At 36.6% G+C, this 18,058-nt stretch overlaps 1 protein-coding gene across 1 annotated transcript in view; it reads right to left on the reverse strand.

Annotated features, from left to right (window-relative positions):
* The window catches only part of LOC6642528 (protein abrupt), a 58,285-nt gene extending 40,505 nt beyond the window's left edge, over positions 1-17,780 (reverse strand). Inside the window, exons 1-2 of the mRNA XM_023176004.2 lie at positions 17,557-17,780; positions 16,028-16,338 (exon numbers count right to left, since the gene is read on the reverse strand). The gene's annotated coding sequence lies outside the window, so the exon portion shown is untranslated. The remainder of the gene's footprint in view (positions 1-16,027; positions 16,339-17,556) is intronic.
* Between the last annotated feature and the right edge of the window lie 278 nt (positions 17,781-18,058).

The raw sequence follows: 18,058 nt of genomic DNA on the forward strand, positions 1-18,058 counted from the left end.
ATTTACAGGAGCATTTGGTATTTGTTTGCTTAGGGCCAAGTTAACAGAAAATACATATAGAATAATGTTAGTTTCAACATTTTTGGAAAGTTTTCGGGTGTCAAAGATGTGCCATCCTAGTTACTTGTCCCAATTGTCCATTCTCTTCATATAGAGCTCAGTATTATGCTCAAAAAATCCTCTTTTTTTTGCTTGGTATACGGAATTTCAGCCAGTTTGACGTCAATTAGGCCAACATATTGTCTTTTTAGCTGTTTTAATGACCGTGATAGAACTGCCATTAAAAAACATTTACAAATCTATCTATATACAGAATTGTAAACTGAAGCTCAAAGCTAAAACTGGTTGAGAATTACAACTAAATTATAAAATTCCAAGAAATGGAAATCTATTTAAATTAAAAATATTGCTTGTAAAATTTTGCTTGTGTTACTATGAATAGTAATGAATAAAGTACTAAAAGATGTCAAGCTCATTGTATCCAATTTTAATCCGAATGGATTTTTTCCGATATTTATTTTGTTGTAGTTCAAACGAGTTGCAAGTAAAGAACGTAAAGAACGCTCGAAGTTCATTGCTTTTCCTCCTTTTTCTATATTATCAGCTATTTATTGATAGATCTTTGTTTCAGTTGTCAACACCGAATCCTGCTTCAACTTTGATTATCTCATTTAAAGACCTATAATCTAGATCTATATTTAGTCAATGTTGAAAATGTATCTAATAGATACTACGTACTTAGTAACTGCAAAATCGTATTGATCTATTTCAAATGATGATTTGGAAACAAGAAAATATTAAATCAATATACAGTTTAAGATTTTTTATAAATTACCTTTTGCGCGTGGCATTTTACTTAGTTAGTTGAGTTAATTATAACATTAACCGAACGAAAGCAAAAAAAAAAACAAAAACCTGGTCAGTAGCTTTTTGAGTTCATCACTCGTTCTCCCCACATGCGCTGATTTGTGAAGCGGAAGGTGTTTACGGCATCCAAATATATATCCTACTACACGACGGAGGCGTTGCCCACGATGCCCCCAAAGTTCCCCTCGTTCCCTCTTCCTTATAATTCACTCGCCCCCTCATCGTTGGGGTACTCGTTTGGGGTACGATAAATTTCATATGACATTATTAGGTTTTTTATTTCTCTTGTTGTTGTTGTTGCTCTTGCCGTTGTTATTATGTCATAATTTTAGGAAAATAAAGCGCTCAACCAAAATAAATTAAAAATTGCTTTCATGCTTGAATTGTTCGATGGGAACGACAGAGAGTGAGAGGGAGAGTGAGACAGGGAAACAGGGGGGAAGGTACCAACGCGGACAGCAACGCAAGTACGCTGCGAATCTTTTGGGGCATGTGGAGCCCGATTTCATTACCCCCGGTATCCAAATATAAAGTCCATACCTTACCCCTATTACCCCCTTGTCGAATCGATCACCGGCTCCAGGTCTAACTCAGCTGTCTGCCCATCCGTCCGTCAGTCAGTCAGTCGGTCGATGTGTGTGTGTGTGTGCTCGTTCCCAAGTGTTTATGGTCGATTGGAAGTTTATAATGGATAATGTGCTCCTCTCATTGGATAGATGGTGGATGGTTTTGCCTGCTGGCTGCCCCCTTCGCCCCACCCAACTCCCCGCACCGTTTTCGGTATTTTCAAATTCAAATTTAGAACGAGAAATGAATGAAGTGCGCAATATTCAATTAAAGTCATTATTATTATTAGTAATTTCCTCAAAATAAGAGAGAGACCCAAGCAACAACTGCCACTGGGTCTGATTGCTATTGATTGTTCGTCGACTGCATATCGATCAGGGGTGATCAATAATCGCCGCTCCCCTCCCCCCAAAGACTAATTGATATTCGACTACAAGATACTAGTATATATGTAAGTAGTATTTGGACTTGCCTCTCTCTGCCACATAGCCATAGACAGATGTAGCCCCAGTACCGGAAAAATTCATCAATTTTCAATTTGAATGTATTAAGGCAACCAACAGAATGACCAACTGACTGTCAGTCAGTCAGTCAATCCACCCACAACTTACTGCCATCGCATAATGAGGCATTATGCAAAAAAGTTGTTGCTTTTTTTTTTTTTATTATTTTGCTAATGAAGAGGAAAATTTCTACATACGGTTGGTTGTCTTTATTAAAAGTAATTAAGTCGCTGTAATTTTCATTTGTCAAACTGCTACTGCCAATTGGAATTGGTTGGGTGCGGATGCCATCAAATGCGGTCACCATCTCTGATATGATATAGGTATAATAACTAAGGCCTTCTCAGATACTAAGAAAGATAATACGACCTTTTTTTACTAACTCTGCTTTGATATATTCTCTAATTATTCTCTTAAGTCATTTTCAGAATATATTCATCTTCTATTACGACCCCATGCCATGAATTTTTATGGGCCATCCGCAGAGTAGCAACAATTCGACAAAAATGAATCTCTGTCTATCTCTCTCACTCTCTCTCCCTCCCTCCCTCTTTCTCTTGTATTCTCTCGGCATCATTGAAGTAAGTAATAATTGTATCTATATTTGTACGCAGAACATTTGAATCTTAATAAAATTTATAGTTATGACAAATACTATAACTCTTGCCCCACTCTTTTCCCCTCCTTCTCCTCTCTCTTCCCCCTCTGTCTATCTCTTTGCGCTGTGGGGAGCTTTAAAAGCATTTTTTCGTGGTCGAGAACGAAGAAATTGAACTCAAGTGCAGACAATTGAAGCTCCTCAGAATGAAAGTCAATGGGTTAGTCTCCAAAATTTGGGTGGGGTAGGCGGTGGGTGGGTTGTTTGGTGCGTGATTCTGCTGGTGGCATGGCGGTCATATGACGTACCCCTTTGATGCAAAGTGCTTTGGTTTTCGTTTCTTCTCTTTCTATTTGCTACTTTTTGCCAGCCTTTATTAACCCGAAAAAAAGCAACATGAAACGATAACAAACTATAGTCAACGATTGATCGGTCAGTTTGAGTACTTGCGCCATTTGGTTAATTGATTTCATCATCATATTTGATTCTTTTTTTTTTTCGTCTTTCATCTTCTCCTCGTAAAAGCTAAGGTTCCGCCATCCTGCCAAAGCTTAGACCAATTTCAATTGCTTTTCATTCGTTTGGAGGGCTGAATGAACACTTTTTTCAAATAAAAGGGTAATATGGTCTTTGAGGACTTTTGCCACAACCCTCGCCTTTTGTCTGTCTGACCAAATCTCGACGCAATTCGCTACCATCATCATCATCATCGCAGTTCAGTTGAGTCCATCAGGCACAATTATGCCAAATTAAATTCTATATACGGTTGCTCTCTTCGTTTCTATTAAAATCATTATTAACTGGCATATGTTTGGGTTCGGGTTTGGGAGATCTGAAAGGGGTGCCATTTCAATTGCACGACATTCAATTAACCAAACTGATTTGTAATCACAATTTAGAGTAAAAAACTTCTAAAGCCAACGAATCTTTTTTGAGACGTATCTATGTATGTGACGCTATAACCTAGAAGGAGTCGTGGGAGGGGGGACAAAAAACACACCTGGTGATAAAAGTGTCGAATGCCATAGAATTTATTGCCTCCCTTTTTGATTCTTTTTCAATTCGATCCGATTCGTATTCAATAGAGATTTACACGATGCCCTTTTTTGAGTCGACTCTGTTTGAAGGGCTACCGGCACGAAAGAGTCTCAACTACCTGCATTTGGTTTCTTCTCCTTCTAACTAACTAACTAACATCCTCCCTCACCTGTATGTGTAGGTGTAGCTGTACCTGCATCCTTCTAATTGCACCCACTTAGCACTTGACTCAGCCTCATCGTAGCCCTCTTGCCAACTGACCAGCAACACAATTCATGTGTTGATTTTTCCAGTGATACGGGTTTTTCTAGTTTTTCTTTTCTAGTTGGGTTTCTTTTGTTGTTGATAATCCGAAAAATAAATTTTCGTGCATGACAGCGGCATTTTCTTGTGTTTTTTTTTCTTCTTAGGCGGATCTGTGATCTTCTAATGGCAAACCATGTCAAAATTGAAACACGAATTCATTGCAATTATTGTGACTTCAAAAGTACTCTCCATATATAGATCAAAGTGTGTGTGTGTGTGTGTGTGTAAGTCATAAATTCGGTTTAAGAAATATTCCAAAAAGCCTTAAAACTTAAGGGAAAAACAATAAGCCAGCTAATTACTTATACGCGTGGAAATTTCAGAAATCTTTTTGGCACAAAATAAAAACAAAAAGGGTTAACTAGAGGAGAAAATTTTTGGGTGAAAGGGTTGGTAAGTTGGAGAGTTGAAAATTATGCGCTGCAATTTTTATTGCTTCATTGTTCTTATGAACGGCTCCTGGGCGGTTGTGTAATTGTTGTTCTTGTTGTTTTTGGTGGCGCTTTGTGTTTGGACGTTTTCGGGTTAATGTTAATTACCAAAAACTGCTTTGGCACTTTGGGCTGACCGAACCAAAAAAAAAAAAAAAACCCAAAGCAATTAAAATTTTTATGACGCACTGAGTTATTACTTCAAATCCACAAAAACTTGAGTAATGCCACCACCACCAGCACCACCAACACCATCGAAGCCGCATCTACTACATCTGCTACATCTTGTACTCGGCAAAAAGGACGTGAGAAATTCTGAAATTGAAAGGGAAAATCTACGCCCACAAAAAAAAGAAATAAGAAAGAAAATGAGAAAAGAGACACACACACAACGAGAGATATTAAAAAGATTTATTGTTTTATGATTTTCGGACAGAGACTACGAGAGATAGAGACAGATAGAAAGAGAGAGAGGGAGAGAGAGAGGTCAGAGACTGTCCCAAATTAATTCGACATCCCCTTTTGCAATTGTTTTCTACCTGTGCGCGCGCAAAGAAGTCAAAGGTCAACAACAAATTAAATACTATTATTTTACATCTTATGCGGATTATAATACGAACATACTCAGTTGCACTTTCTCTCCAGTTCCCTTGACTAATAGAAATGCTGTAATTAAAGTCTAACTGTCAAAATGCAATAAATTATTCATATGATTCGCAGCACGCCCTCTACCGCTGGGTAGAGAAGCTCCCCTCAAGACCCCACCATATGGCCAGCCGACGGCATTTTCATCATATGGGATTCCATCGTACACAAGTTACGAGTTTCAAGCATTTAATTGATCGGCATAGCTACTACAACAACTAAATACTCCCTAACGTATGGCTATGATTTTTGTGTCGACATTTTTCCATGATAATTTACATAAACCTAAAGACGATTTCAACTGCAAGTGAAAAGGTTTTTATTTTTGGAAATTAGATATGTGAAAGTTTATTAATTAGACAAAGAGATGGGAGAAATGTTAGCTGTGTGTGTGTGTGTGTGTGTGTGTGTGTGTATGTGTATGGTGAGGTAAGGTTGTTGCCGCCAGAGACGAGACAATCCATTGGTCACTTGTTTTATTTTGGTGGAATATATATTATATTTAGACAGTTAAAGAGATGTTTACTGCAAGATATCATAATCATTGGCGTAGGCAAAAGGGGTTAATATATAGGTTGAAATGTGTATTAGGTTTTTATATTTATCTACTTTCATTTGTTTATTCCTGATGGTTTTTCTACATGATAAATTTATAAAAGACGCCTCGTGGGAAATAATTTCTTTTGCGCTTTTAAATTATATCTTACGAAGGAAATTTCAGTGAGAAATTACTTAAAGTTAGTTAGTTTTAGTTAAACAATTCTCAATCTTCGTTAAGTGTTAAGCACTTCTTTTAACTAATGTTTCATATGTGTTTTGAGAAGTTTCAAATACATTTTCCAAATAAACATATATTTGAATGTATTTCTTAACATTTCAAGCCAATTGCCCAAATCTGATTCCAAATTTAAGCAAATTTTATGGGTCACCTCAAAGGAAAAGTATTCACAGTCGTTAATTTCGATTCCTCAAGAATAGTTCATCCTATGGGTAACAAATTTTATATACAATCTTCTTAAAAATATACTTTAAGTATTAAAATAAAGAAAAAAATTTTAGAAATTTTCTTTACCACTTTTTTTAAACAATTTAGGTAACGTCTTAGTCGATAATAGCTAAACCTTATATTAATAGAGATAACTTTTAATCTTCCCCTTCTGGAAATACACTTCTATTAAATACCTCCATGATCTAGGAATGTGTGTGTGTTTTTATGTCTAGGCTCTTACATCATTTGTCCTATGGTTAACTAACGAGAATTGTCTTAACTAAGCCAAGTTAAGCTTGTGTTTTGTTTGGTTTTAAGCTGGAGACGAAAAACAATGGATTGCATGATAAGGACGCATATCAATTACAAGTTACATGAGTTTTCCAACCAAACAACGCGATTAACATAAAAGGGCAGCAACTCCAGCAGCAACAGCAACAACAACGAAAAGTGGTTAAAAAGTAATAGGCGTAATAAGAATAATTGGTGATAGGCGTCCAGGGCAACAACGGGCTAACTGAAAGGGGGGGGGTCAAATGCGTGTCACTGGCAGAAGATGTGGGTGGGGGAGGGAGTTGGTCAACAGGCAACAGCTTTGAAAGCGTTGACTTGTGACCATTTCATAAATACCGTTATAAACAAATTACGACAATAATAAGGGCACAACAAAAACAAAACAAAACAATAGCAACAACTACAACTACACCGAGAAAGCCCACAAAAAAAAAAAAAACAACAAGAAAGGGTCGTCTATTCAGGACAACAACAGCAAAAACATTTATATACATATATATTTTTTATTGCTAACATTTACACATGTACAAGTCACGCCCACAACAGAGCCTCAGCCCCTACACACACACACACACACACACTAACACACATCCATATGGACTAATACTGAACTAAAATTATGAATTTCTAATGAAATTAACCATAATGGTGAGAGAGGGGGGGGCAACCCTGGAAGCCCCCCAGCGAGCACTTGGTCAAGGGTGTTTATTTGTCGACGGACATTTCACGACGAACCTCACGAAGAGAACTCAGAGACAGCTGCGGACATCTGCGGAGGATATCAGGGAACAGGGAACAGGGAACAAAGTCGCACACCTACACCTACATACATACACACATAGGCTAAGGGCTGTATTAGCCTGCCGTTGACCTCGCCTCGCCTCAAATCGACTGGCATAGAAGGCAACCCTTCCTCCGCTTCCGTTTTCTACATGCATCGCACATTGTAATTTTTGGTAATAAAAATTTCTTACTTTATAATTTCATGAAGGTTCTAACTAGCCGAACCCCATAAGAAAGAAAATTGCATGGTCGTACACATTGCTCCATTTGAATATTCACGAATGTTTTATTTATGCGTATCGTGAATCACATTCGAGTGAAAAAAAGCAGAAAAAACAAAGAGCATAAAAACAAACCCCAAAACAACAAGAACAAGAAACAATCGTACCAACTGTCCAGTTAAGCTTAAGTAGGTATTAATTTCTCCCCAGTGACGCGTCCTTACGGCCAAGCCAAGTCAAGCCAAAGCCAAAGCCAAACCGAGGCAAACTGCGATTGCATTACCACAAAACTTTGCGCAACTCATCGATACGCAACTGTGTGGAAATGGCCCAAGAGCGGGGGAGCAAATGTCCGGATCAACCAGGAGGTGAGGGTGTATCGGGCGGGTATAGGTTGAGTGGGCAGTTAGTCACAAATACAATCGCGTAATTAATTAAGCGCGTCAGCTGGACACTGGAAACCTCTGCCCCCCCATATATAAAAGGATAGGCACAGTGGAATATGAGAAGCATTAACCATCTATAGATGATCTCGATTGATTTCCATTTCAGGCTCATTAAGGAAAGTTAATTGAAGGAAATCTATTATGTTTCTAAAATTAAATTTGCCCCCTAAAGTATGCACTAGGCAATCAAAGATTTAATGTTTTTTTTTTAATATTTGCTACAAGGATTAATTTTTTAGCTTTGGGAGCCATTTTAGGAATGATTACCACCAGCCTCTAACACTTGACTATTTTTTTTGTGATATTGATTGAAAATTGGCTCCACTGTGCACACTGTCGAGAGTCTCGGTGTCATGCTGTGCAGGGGCTTTTAACCTGTCCAACGAATACATTTTGAGACGGAGACACACGCATTGAATGGGTCAGATTATTGAGAATGGGGGGCGTAGGAGCAGGGTGAGGTGTAAGAAAGGTAAGGCCGGGTAAGAGTCACCGCCAGAACGCAAAAAATAAACACACACCTCAAATCGCATTTTGTCCTTTATCAGGTAATTCACTTTTTAACTTGCTCTTCACATTTTATTTTGTAATTCCACTTTAGCTTGGGTTTGTTATTTTTGTTTTTGGGGTCTCTTCTTTTACGTTTCTTCTTCTCCTTTATTTTTTGTGTAATTGTTTGCCATTAATTACAGCAACAACAACAACGACAATGGAAAAGGAGACAAGCGCAAATATTTCCGCTTTTGCTGTTTTGTTGTTAATTTTATTTATAACTCAGAATGACACACCTTTTTGGAATACGATTTACGATCTTTTGCTTGCCATTTCTTGATGTTGTTATGCATTAACTGAAGGAATCAATGTTCCGAGCCGTGTACATAGGATTGTGTGGTGAAACTACATAGCAATTGGAAGTCAGTGATTCAGTCTAACCCATGCTATTCCCTAATTCGCACAAATAGAAACTTGCCCAAATATGATTTCCGTTTCCGGTTATTGTCCATCACACAGACACCCCACCCCCACCCCCACCCATCGACATTAGTTCTAAGCTCAGAAGTTGTTTGGGGAACGAACAGGTTCGAAGCGACACGAAGTGCACACTGCAATCGTATACAACCCGAATGCCAAGTGAGCGAATTTCGGCCCCCCACTAACTTCATGGGAGCGGCGGGGGGTGGGGGACAGTAACGGGCGTTGGGAGAACGTTCATATTCATATCCTATGAGGTCGCCAGCCGGCAAAATGTTAAGAAAAACAATAACAAACCTCAGCTGAGAAAAATGGCAAATTCTTAAGAGACGAAGCGTGGTTAAGAGAGAGAATGAGTAAGAGAGATGCAAAACAAGAAAAGAGAGTGCTTATGGGGGGACTGCAGTAATAAGTTGCACAATTTGAAAGAACGCCCAAGTTTTTCTTCTTTTGGGGGGGTGGGAAGGGTTATGGCAAGGTGTAATGATGGTCCCTCTCTTTCGGCATGTGTGTGTGTGTCTGTTTGGCTTAAGAAGTATTTTGCCGTCTAGTTGCTGTCTTCTCCGTTGCCTTCTTACAAAACGACTTTGAGCTTGGCACGCCGCCAAATCGAAGAATAGAATCAATATTTCTGCCAATGCAGTAATAGAAGAAAAAGTCCTTCCGATTAGGAAAACTTCCATTTGGATATTATAGAGTATATTCATCATTACCGGCGGCATTTTTCCCCTCCTGTGGTGTTTGGCACAAATCAAGAAACACAAAAAACAATTTCAACAAATAAAACAGCGAGGAAATCTTTATACGACCATGAAAATTGGGTGGGAGAGGATGTTTGTTTATTGGTGGATGTCGGGGATTTTAGGTGTAGGAGCGTGTAAAGAAAAACAGCAGAAAACGCAGACAATGTCGACGATGACACGTGCTTTTTTCAGCTGTTTTGTATCTCTGTATGAGTGTGTGTGTGTGGAAAACTCGCAACTGCGCGAAAAAAAGGACAAAAACAAAAATCGCAAAAAAAAAGAAAGAAACAACAAAAAAAACGCAGAAAAAAAATCACAACCAGCACGTAACGGCGTCAACAACAGATGCGCGTATATAGAGGGGGGAGGTGGGACGGCAAAGAGTAAACCAGCAAAATGCAATCCAAAATGGGAGCATAAGAGACAGAGAGAGAGAAAGAGCAAAAAAGAGAGCAGAAAACAGTTTTGCCTGTGTCTGTGTGTGCCTGCAGGTGGCAGCAGCATTGCAGGTTGTGTGTGAGTGACAGTCAGACAGACGAACAGACAGACTGGCAGACAGACAGACCGACGCGACGGCATGGTCGTTCGCCGACAACGTCTTTTTGGCGCGTGACGTCGACTACACTCCCAATAATGGCATCAATGTGTTAGTATGTGTGTGCCTCCGTGTCTGTGTGTGTGTGTGGGGGCGGAGTGGGCTCGCTTGCTTGTTTGGGGCTCGGTGTGATGGCAGCTGGCAAATTGCATTATTATGCCAGTGTCTGCAATCTGCACTCACAGAACAACCGTAACAGCACCCAAAAAGCAAAAAAAAAATAACAATAATAATAACAACAAGCACAGTTCATTCGACAGAGAAAGGGATAAAGAGAGAGAGAAAGAAAAAACAATATGAAATGCACTAACAAAATGCAACAAAATATATATATATATGTATACGCAAAGAAGAAAAAACAAATACAAAATTCATTTCATAGGGTTCCATGCAGTTGCCGTTGCTGTTGGTTGCTGACATTCGGTCGATGGGCGATTAGAAAACTGCAGCCAGGGCCAGTGAGTGGGCGGCTGTGTGTGTGTGTGTGTGTGTGTATGAGGGGTCAGTGTGTTGCGGGTAAGGCGGGTTGGTTGGTGGGGCTTGGTGGATTACATTCAGTTTTGTTCAAAAATTAATAGAATTTCATAAGCTTTTCGGGCTCTGTCTGTCGCATTCATGTGCTCGTTCTCGCTCTCTTTTGATTTTTAAGACTCGCTCTCTCGTTTTAGCAACAACAAGCCAAACGGTACTCTTTCTCTTGCATTCTCTCATACTCAGACAGGCTTTTACTCATCTCTCTCTCTCTCTTTGTCTATTTCTCTTGCTCACTCTGTCTAGCATATATAAACATACTCAATTGCTGCTGTTAGCCCATTCGCTAGCTTGCTCTTTCAAATGTTAATTTGAATTTTTATTAGGTTTTAGGCTTTTATTGTTGTTGGTTCACTGTTTGTTGTTGTTGTTGTCAGGCATTTTATTTTCACTTAAAATTGCAATTGTTGTTGGCAGGGACTGCCGTGCTGCTGCTGCAGTTGCTGCTGCTAACGTTAACGTTGGCGCCTTCGCTGCTGTCTCTGCTGCTGTTGAAAGTGCGACTGCGTTAGAAAATTGCATTTGATAAAACTAAGCAGCATAAGGCACACATAAAAACACACACACACACACACATAGATACAATGCATTGCAATCAATTTTTTGGGCTTGTGATTAAAGAAGTTTAAGTCTATCTACCGTTAGAAAGAGCACATTACTTTCTCTTAACTCATCTTAATCGTCTTGACAGTCCTCAGATAACATTGCATCTCCCAGAAGTATGCAACAAATATTTGTTTATCCTGTTTATAGATTCTAGAATTAAACAGCTGACTGTTTTGAGTGAAGATCTTTAAAAGAGATCTACTGAAGTGGTTAAATTGCTTGTATTAGAAATCAAACCTCTTTTATAATTGGTAAATAAATTTCTTTTAGATTTTTAACAAATATTGGAGATTTAATGAACTTGGAATCTTTAATTTATAATTATAAGATCTTAGTGTTCATTAGGACAGTTATACTTTGATCCTATAATCACCTAAACTTTGTTGGATATTTCTAAAATGTGATAAAAATAGAAATTTAATTTATGGGTCGTCAAAATTTGAGGTAGACAATCAATTTTTTAGATTACTGGCACAAGGCATACCTCCTACGTACCAAATTTTATAGTCCCAGCTTTTATAATCTTCAAAATAAAAACCAAACATAAGGAACGGAAATAAGTTGACATTAATATCTAATTTCATTCTATTAACGCATGGTATTAAAGACTTATAGATGACAAATTCTTAAGATTTTTGGAAGAAAGTTGTTTCAACAGATCAACCATTCATTCAAGTTAGTTATGGTATTTGGAAAACATATGACTTCTTTGAAATTTTTGCCTTATTTACAATTTCAGTGGCTGAATCAGATAGAATTCAAAAAGTGTCGAATCACCTTATGAAAATAATGTGTAAAAAGGTAAGTATGTACATGCATGTAAGGATATTCATATACTCAAATTGAGTGCATTTCTAATTTGGTATTTTGTTTTTTTTTTTTTCATCATTATTTACAGAGGTCATGGAGATTATGGAATTTTTGTGCCAACTCATGAGGCACACAAAATGAAAAAAATCTGGCGCCAGCAAAGAAAACAATTGTGCATAAAAAAGGAAACAATTGAAACTCAATGTGTCCTTCGAGGACTTGTAAGGAAAAACAGGACCTGCAATTAGACATTGGCTCAGCACAATTTACCTAGAATCACACACACACACATATGAAGGCAAAAATTTGAAAAGTCACTCGCCTGTCATGACCTGTCAGGGGCATATCAAAATGTTCTCTCTCTTCCGACGGCACAAACCACTCCATGTACATATGTATTGACACTCTTGATGATGATGATTCTTCATCTACTGGTGGCCACTCGTTTTGTTGGTCTGTACTTTGAATATATTCATACTTATATTTGATTCCCCATTTTCGGTCGACAATTTATGAGTTGCTGGGTCGTATATACACACAGATCTACATCTTGGTTGTGGAGGCGACCCACCGCATTGCGACTAATGGTGCTTGTTGGCATCGTTGAAGGATGAAGGATGGGGGAGAGACCATTTTATACCCTTTTTCGCAGGCAATAAAAACATTTTCTTTTCGCCCGGACGCGCGAGAACAACAACAACAATAACAGAAGAAGAAGAAAAAAATGAAATACTGAAAAAAATTAAGAAAAATACTTGGCCATTCTCGCATTGTTGTTGCTGTTGTTGCTTCTTTTTTTGAAAACAGAAAACGCATTAAGTGCGCGGTTTCCATTGTTTATAACATTCTGTGCTTCGCCCAAGACAAGGCAAAAGGATAATTAAGAATGCTTATTTATCTAGAACGCATAGCAGCGACAGAGGCAGAAGCAGCGGCAGCGGCAGCGGCGCCAATTGTCCAGGCTCTCCTTTTCTGTTGACCACAGGGGGGAAGAGATGGTAAAGTCCAATGAAAGGGTTCGCGTAGAAAAAGCCAAAAACTTTTATTTTTTTTATGATAAATTGTATGTTGGCCCCAGCGAAAGGAGAAGAAGAAGAAGGCGCCATCACTAAAGGTCACTTGGCAGAGGGACACGCATCCCCGCAATTTTTGTTTTTTTTATGGCAAAATCAATGAGAGAGAGAGACGAGAAGTGTAGAGCTGCAGTGAATGTCAAGTTTTCGCTCTCTCTATCTCGCTCTTCTCTAGTGAAAGATTCGCTCTCGCTTTGCTAATTAGCCAGTAATGGGGTAAAGCCCGCAAGTTGGCGATTTGAAAATTATACAAGGAACGCGGGAACACACCAAAAAGTAGAAAAAAAAAAACGGAACTGGTAACTGGCAATTGGAGTTGGGGCCCAAAACCTAGAGGCAAAGGCACACGCAAATCACTTGTTTTCATGTAATTAGCCATATACACACACACACACACGCACACACACACTCTTTGGCAACGGTTAACGGCTTGAACTGGCTTGGACTTGGTCTTGGTAATTAACCAAAAAAACCGATCACATCTAAGCAAAGTTTTTGTATTTTTGGCATAGACCAAAGGAGGGGAATCCCTTCTCGCTCTCTCAATCTTTGTTTTTCGTTCAATGACCGATAAAATTGCCTCAACCAATGCGGCCAACTCGACCGAATCGCTAAACTCAATTCTCCAAGCATCACCTTTTAGCGGGTTATTGATTATTAATATTTTTGTTTTAGGTGTTTTTCTTCTCCCTCTTCTCTCTGTGTGTGTGTGTGTGTTTCTCAAACATTTTTCTAACCCCGCCATTCGCTGTAATTACAGCGACGCGTTAATTGTTCACCTCTCCTGCATTCTTTTGTTTCATAGTAAGTAATTTTGGTATTTGTTTTGGGATGCTGGAGTCGACAGGCCAAAAAACTAAAAAATAAATTAAACACAACATTAAGTCGGGGCGAGGAAACTACACTTACGCGTCGTCGTATTACGGACGGAAGATTGCTCCGTTCATTAGCTTTCATTACCATGGTATTGCTATTTGTAGAGACAATTACTGTGCACATGTTGTTGTTGTTGTTGCTGTTGTTTGGCAATTTTGATTTATGAATTGTGGCCAAAAGGTTTACACCATTAGGGTGTAAACTGGTATAAACCATAAACTAACGCCTATTCCATTAAAATTGTTAAATGAAAATAATAGATGTATTAGCAATAAGTGTTTAAAATACATATCACTAAAATGTACTCTGAATTTTAAGAGTTATAATGGAAGATCTTTTCGAAAATATGTTTACAAAATGAACAACAAAATAGAAAACTATTTAAAACTAGTTTGAACTTTCATCGATTTAGTAATATAGAATTTCAAAAGACTTCAAATCTGTGAAGTTATATATTATTACAGAAAGTTGAAAAATTATGTAAAAAAGACCAAAAATGATCATAAAATAAAAACTTTTTAAAGTTGGAAAGTTTTCAACTGGAATCCTCTTATTTGAGCATGTAAAACACTTTTTAAAAAATGCAGAAAAAATATATTAAAAGCTAATTCTATCTATTAATTTTTTGAATTAATTAATTTGTTTCACATTGTTAATCTTCATTTCAATTTACTTCCAACTAATGCATAAATAAGAGCTAAGGACTAAAATATTATTAAAATGTATAAAAAATAAATATGAAAGAAGAGCTTAACATCTCAAATTTGTATAAAGATTACTTTTAACACGTTTGACTGTAGTTAAAAAAATGATTAACATACAAAAAACACAAAAATAAACCTCTTCAATCTTTATCAAATTTACCTCTAACTAATGCATCAATAAGATGTAGGTTAAAAAATGATTATTCTATATAGCCTTCAATACAAGTTCGTAACAGATTTTCCAACAAAAAAGTCTTAAAAATTATTTTAAACCAATTTAGCTTAATTAATTTTTTGTTTATTTTTTTGTTTTTCTTTGTTTACTGTGAACTTTTAATATATCCAAATGACATTTGAGTTTGGAAGTTGAATGATTGTCTCAAAAGGAATACATATATGATTCAGTGTTATGCAAAATGCAGTGTATCTAATTTGGCTTCCGGTTTGCATAGAAAATAATCATAAAACATTTAATACGTTTTGAATTTTAAATAAAATCATTATCAATATCTCAGTATTTATTGTTATAGACGAATCTTAATTGTTAGAGTGTCAAGCATATGATATGATTGCATTATATTTTAAATTTATTTCCAAACATTATTGCCTTAAAAAACTTGATGGCATTGTGTATCCGTATATCAAATATAAATATTAACAAATTTCAAGATGATTTTATACGTTTTTTAAGCAGAAGAACTTTATAACATTTGTTGGTCTAAATCTTGATTATCTAAATCATAAGTCAATAAGTATGTTTTACTAAAAAAGGTTAAAACTAGTACTGGCTGTAGAGGTTATTTCTTTTTAAATTGTCTTTAATATTGTCTGTTTTCTGACTGGACATTTAGTTAAGTAGAAGCATACGATATATTTTAAGACTTTACCTTTAAAAGTATAATAATAAACTTTAGATATAACAATAGGCAAAGCTGATTGCTAGTTTTTAATACACTTAAATAGTTGGTTATAAAATAGCCATTTCATTGTCATTTAGTTTCTGTTTTGTTTGCTATAAGAATAAATCTAATTTGGCTAATTGAATTGAGTTTCTTTTGTATATAGAAACTTAGAAACTTAGAAATTTAGAATCTAGATATTTAGAAATCTTTTGTCGTTTAGAGATTAAGATTAAGATTTTGGGATTAATCTCTGTAGTAGTTCTATTTGCCCTTGGAAGTATGCAACAAAAAGTTGGAAAATTATTATTATTATGTTTTAATTTCAAAAAATAAAGAAAACTCATTTTGAATTAGAGAATTTTCCAGTACAAAGTATTGCTAAATATTTTCAGTTATTTTCTAAGGAAACAATTTCCGAAATGCTTTTGGTTATTTGTAGTTAAGGCTTGAATTTTCAATTTAGAAAGAATAACTATGATTGCAGAATAACTGTAATAACACAGACTATATTTATTTTCAAAAACTTACCACTGATCTTTGTCCTTTAATGAGAATTACAAATTTCCAAATTTTTGTATTTATGTATTTATTTTTTTATATATTAGCTTAACACTTGGTCCAATTGGTTTTTAGTTCAAAGCAGCATTTTTTGTTAATTTTTAATTTCTTTTTGTGTTTACACTTGAATCACTTATTTTTGGAAATGGATTATAATTTGTTGATTTGAATTTGTATTCTTCTGCTGCTGTTGTATTTCTTATTTTTTTTATTTCGAATTTTTTGTAATTTTTTTTTGTAGGATTTTGGCGGTAATTATTGAATTTTGAGTTCAAATTACGCTGCAAAAACAAATTAAAACTGAAGAAATTTAGTGCCAAAATGCTTAAGAAGAGGGGTAACAACAAATTGTCAGTCAAATGGAGTAAGAGAGATAGACAGACGACAACAACAACAACAACCCAAGAACAATATAAAAATGGCAATGGGGGAGGTGAGGGCAAATGCACTTTAGTGTTTTGTGATTTTTGCTTTTGCTTTTTTCTTTTACTTTTTTTTTGTTGATTTTCTTTATTTGTTGCGGTTGTTGTTGCTGTTTGTGTGTGTGTGTGTTCTGCTTGCTGTTCTGATTTTTGTTGCGGGATATTCTGTGAATCTGTGTGAATATTTTTTTTGTTCGTTTTTTATTAATAAAATGCACAACTTCCGTTATTAATTTTGCAACGACAACAACAATTGTAGTTGCGCGGCAAACGACATCGACGACACTGACGACGACAGCCACTGACAACAGCGACAACAACAACAACAACAACAACAATGTCAACGACAAGCAGTGACAGCAGAATTTTTTGGTGGGGGCGTGACGGGCATTTTCTCCCTCCGATTCTTTTGGGACATCGAATATAAAAATCAAAATAAAAACTCACAAATTTCGTGGGCAAATGAAAACATTAAAAAGACAAACAAAAAAAGTAAAAGCCGATCAACAATCAATTGGCGTCGGCAGTTTCAGATTTCGCTCCTGTGCACGCGATAGACCCACTACCCTTCCCGCCCATCGCCAACCCACTACCCTGCCTCATCATCTCCCCCTTCGCTGCTGATGATGATGACGGCTGCTGCATTCATTCATAAAAATCAGGTTGTAAAAAGGAGAAACCAAAAAAAAGAATCATAATAACAACAGCAAGCAAAAGCAAACATTGAATTTATTTACACATTAAGCCAAATTGCCGTCGCGTAAATAGTTGTAGTTGTTGTTGTTATTGTTGTTGTCACTCTTATTGCAAATTGTTGTTAAAATTGCATTTTTTGTATGCGTGTGTGTGTGTGTGTTTGTTTGTGTATTAGCCGCAGGAGGCAAATTGTCACTGATTTAGTTAATTGTCATTGCACTCGAAATTGTTTTGAAAAATTTTGCTTAATAAAATTTTTTTATTTTCTATGTTGTTGTCGGTTTTTTGTTTTTTTTTTTATTTTTTTGCATTGCATTTGCTTTTGTATTTTGTTGCACTGGTTTTATTTTGGGTTTTGTTTATTATTATTATTATTATTACCGTTTCTCACTAAATGCACTCGATTTGTTTTGTTATTGTTGTTGTTGCAATTGTCCCTTATTTGCCACAAAAACCAAAACAAATCACAAAAGTCAGGCACAATCAAGAGATTGAGAGAGATATAAATTTGTTTTAGCCGCACTTGAACCACGACACTTGCTGCCCGCCTGATTGCTGAAAATGTACTGAGATCCCGACAGCGTAATAAGAATTCTTGTTTCTTGTTGTCGGTCTTACCCGACAACGCCAAGTCACAGCAACAATAACAACAGCAGCAGCAATAGCAACAGCAATAAAGACAACAAATATCCGAAAGATACAGATACATTTCGTGTCCAAAAGTTGCGTTGCATACGAACACAATTCGTTTGGTTCGATTCGAACATGTTCGCTCTCCAATTCAACGTAGCAACGTTATGCCATAGTGCTATGGGATGCGGAGCCGTTTTTAGAGCACTTTATTCAAAAATGTATGTTAAACAATAATTTTCAGTCTCATTGC

This window comes from Drosophila willistoni (genome assembly GCF_018902025.1).
Source record: "Drosophila willistoni isolate 14030-0811.24 chromosome 2R unlocalized genomic scaffold, UCI_dwil_1.1 Seg167, whole genome shotgun sequence".
Taxonomy (NCBI): Eukaryota; Metazoa; Arthropoda; class Insecta; order Diptera; family Drosophilidae; genus Drosophila; species Drosophila willistoni.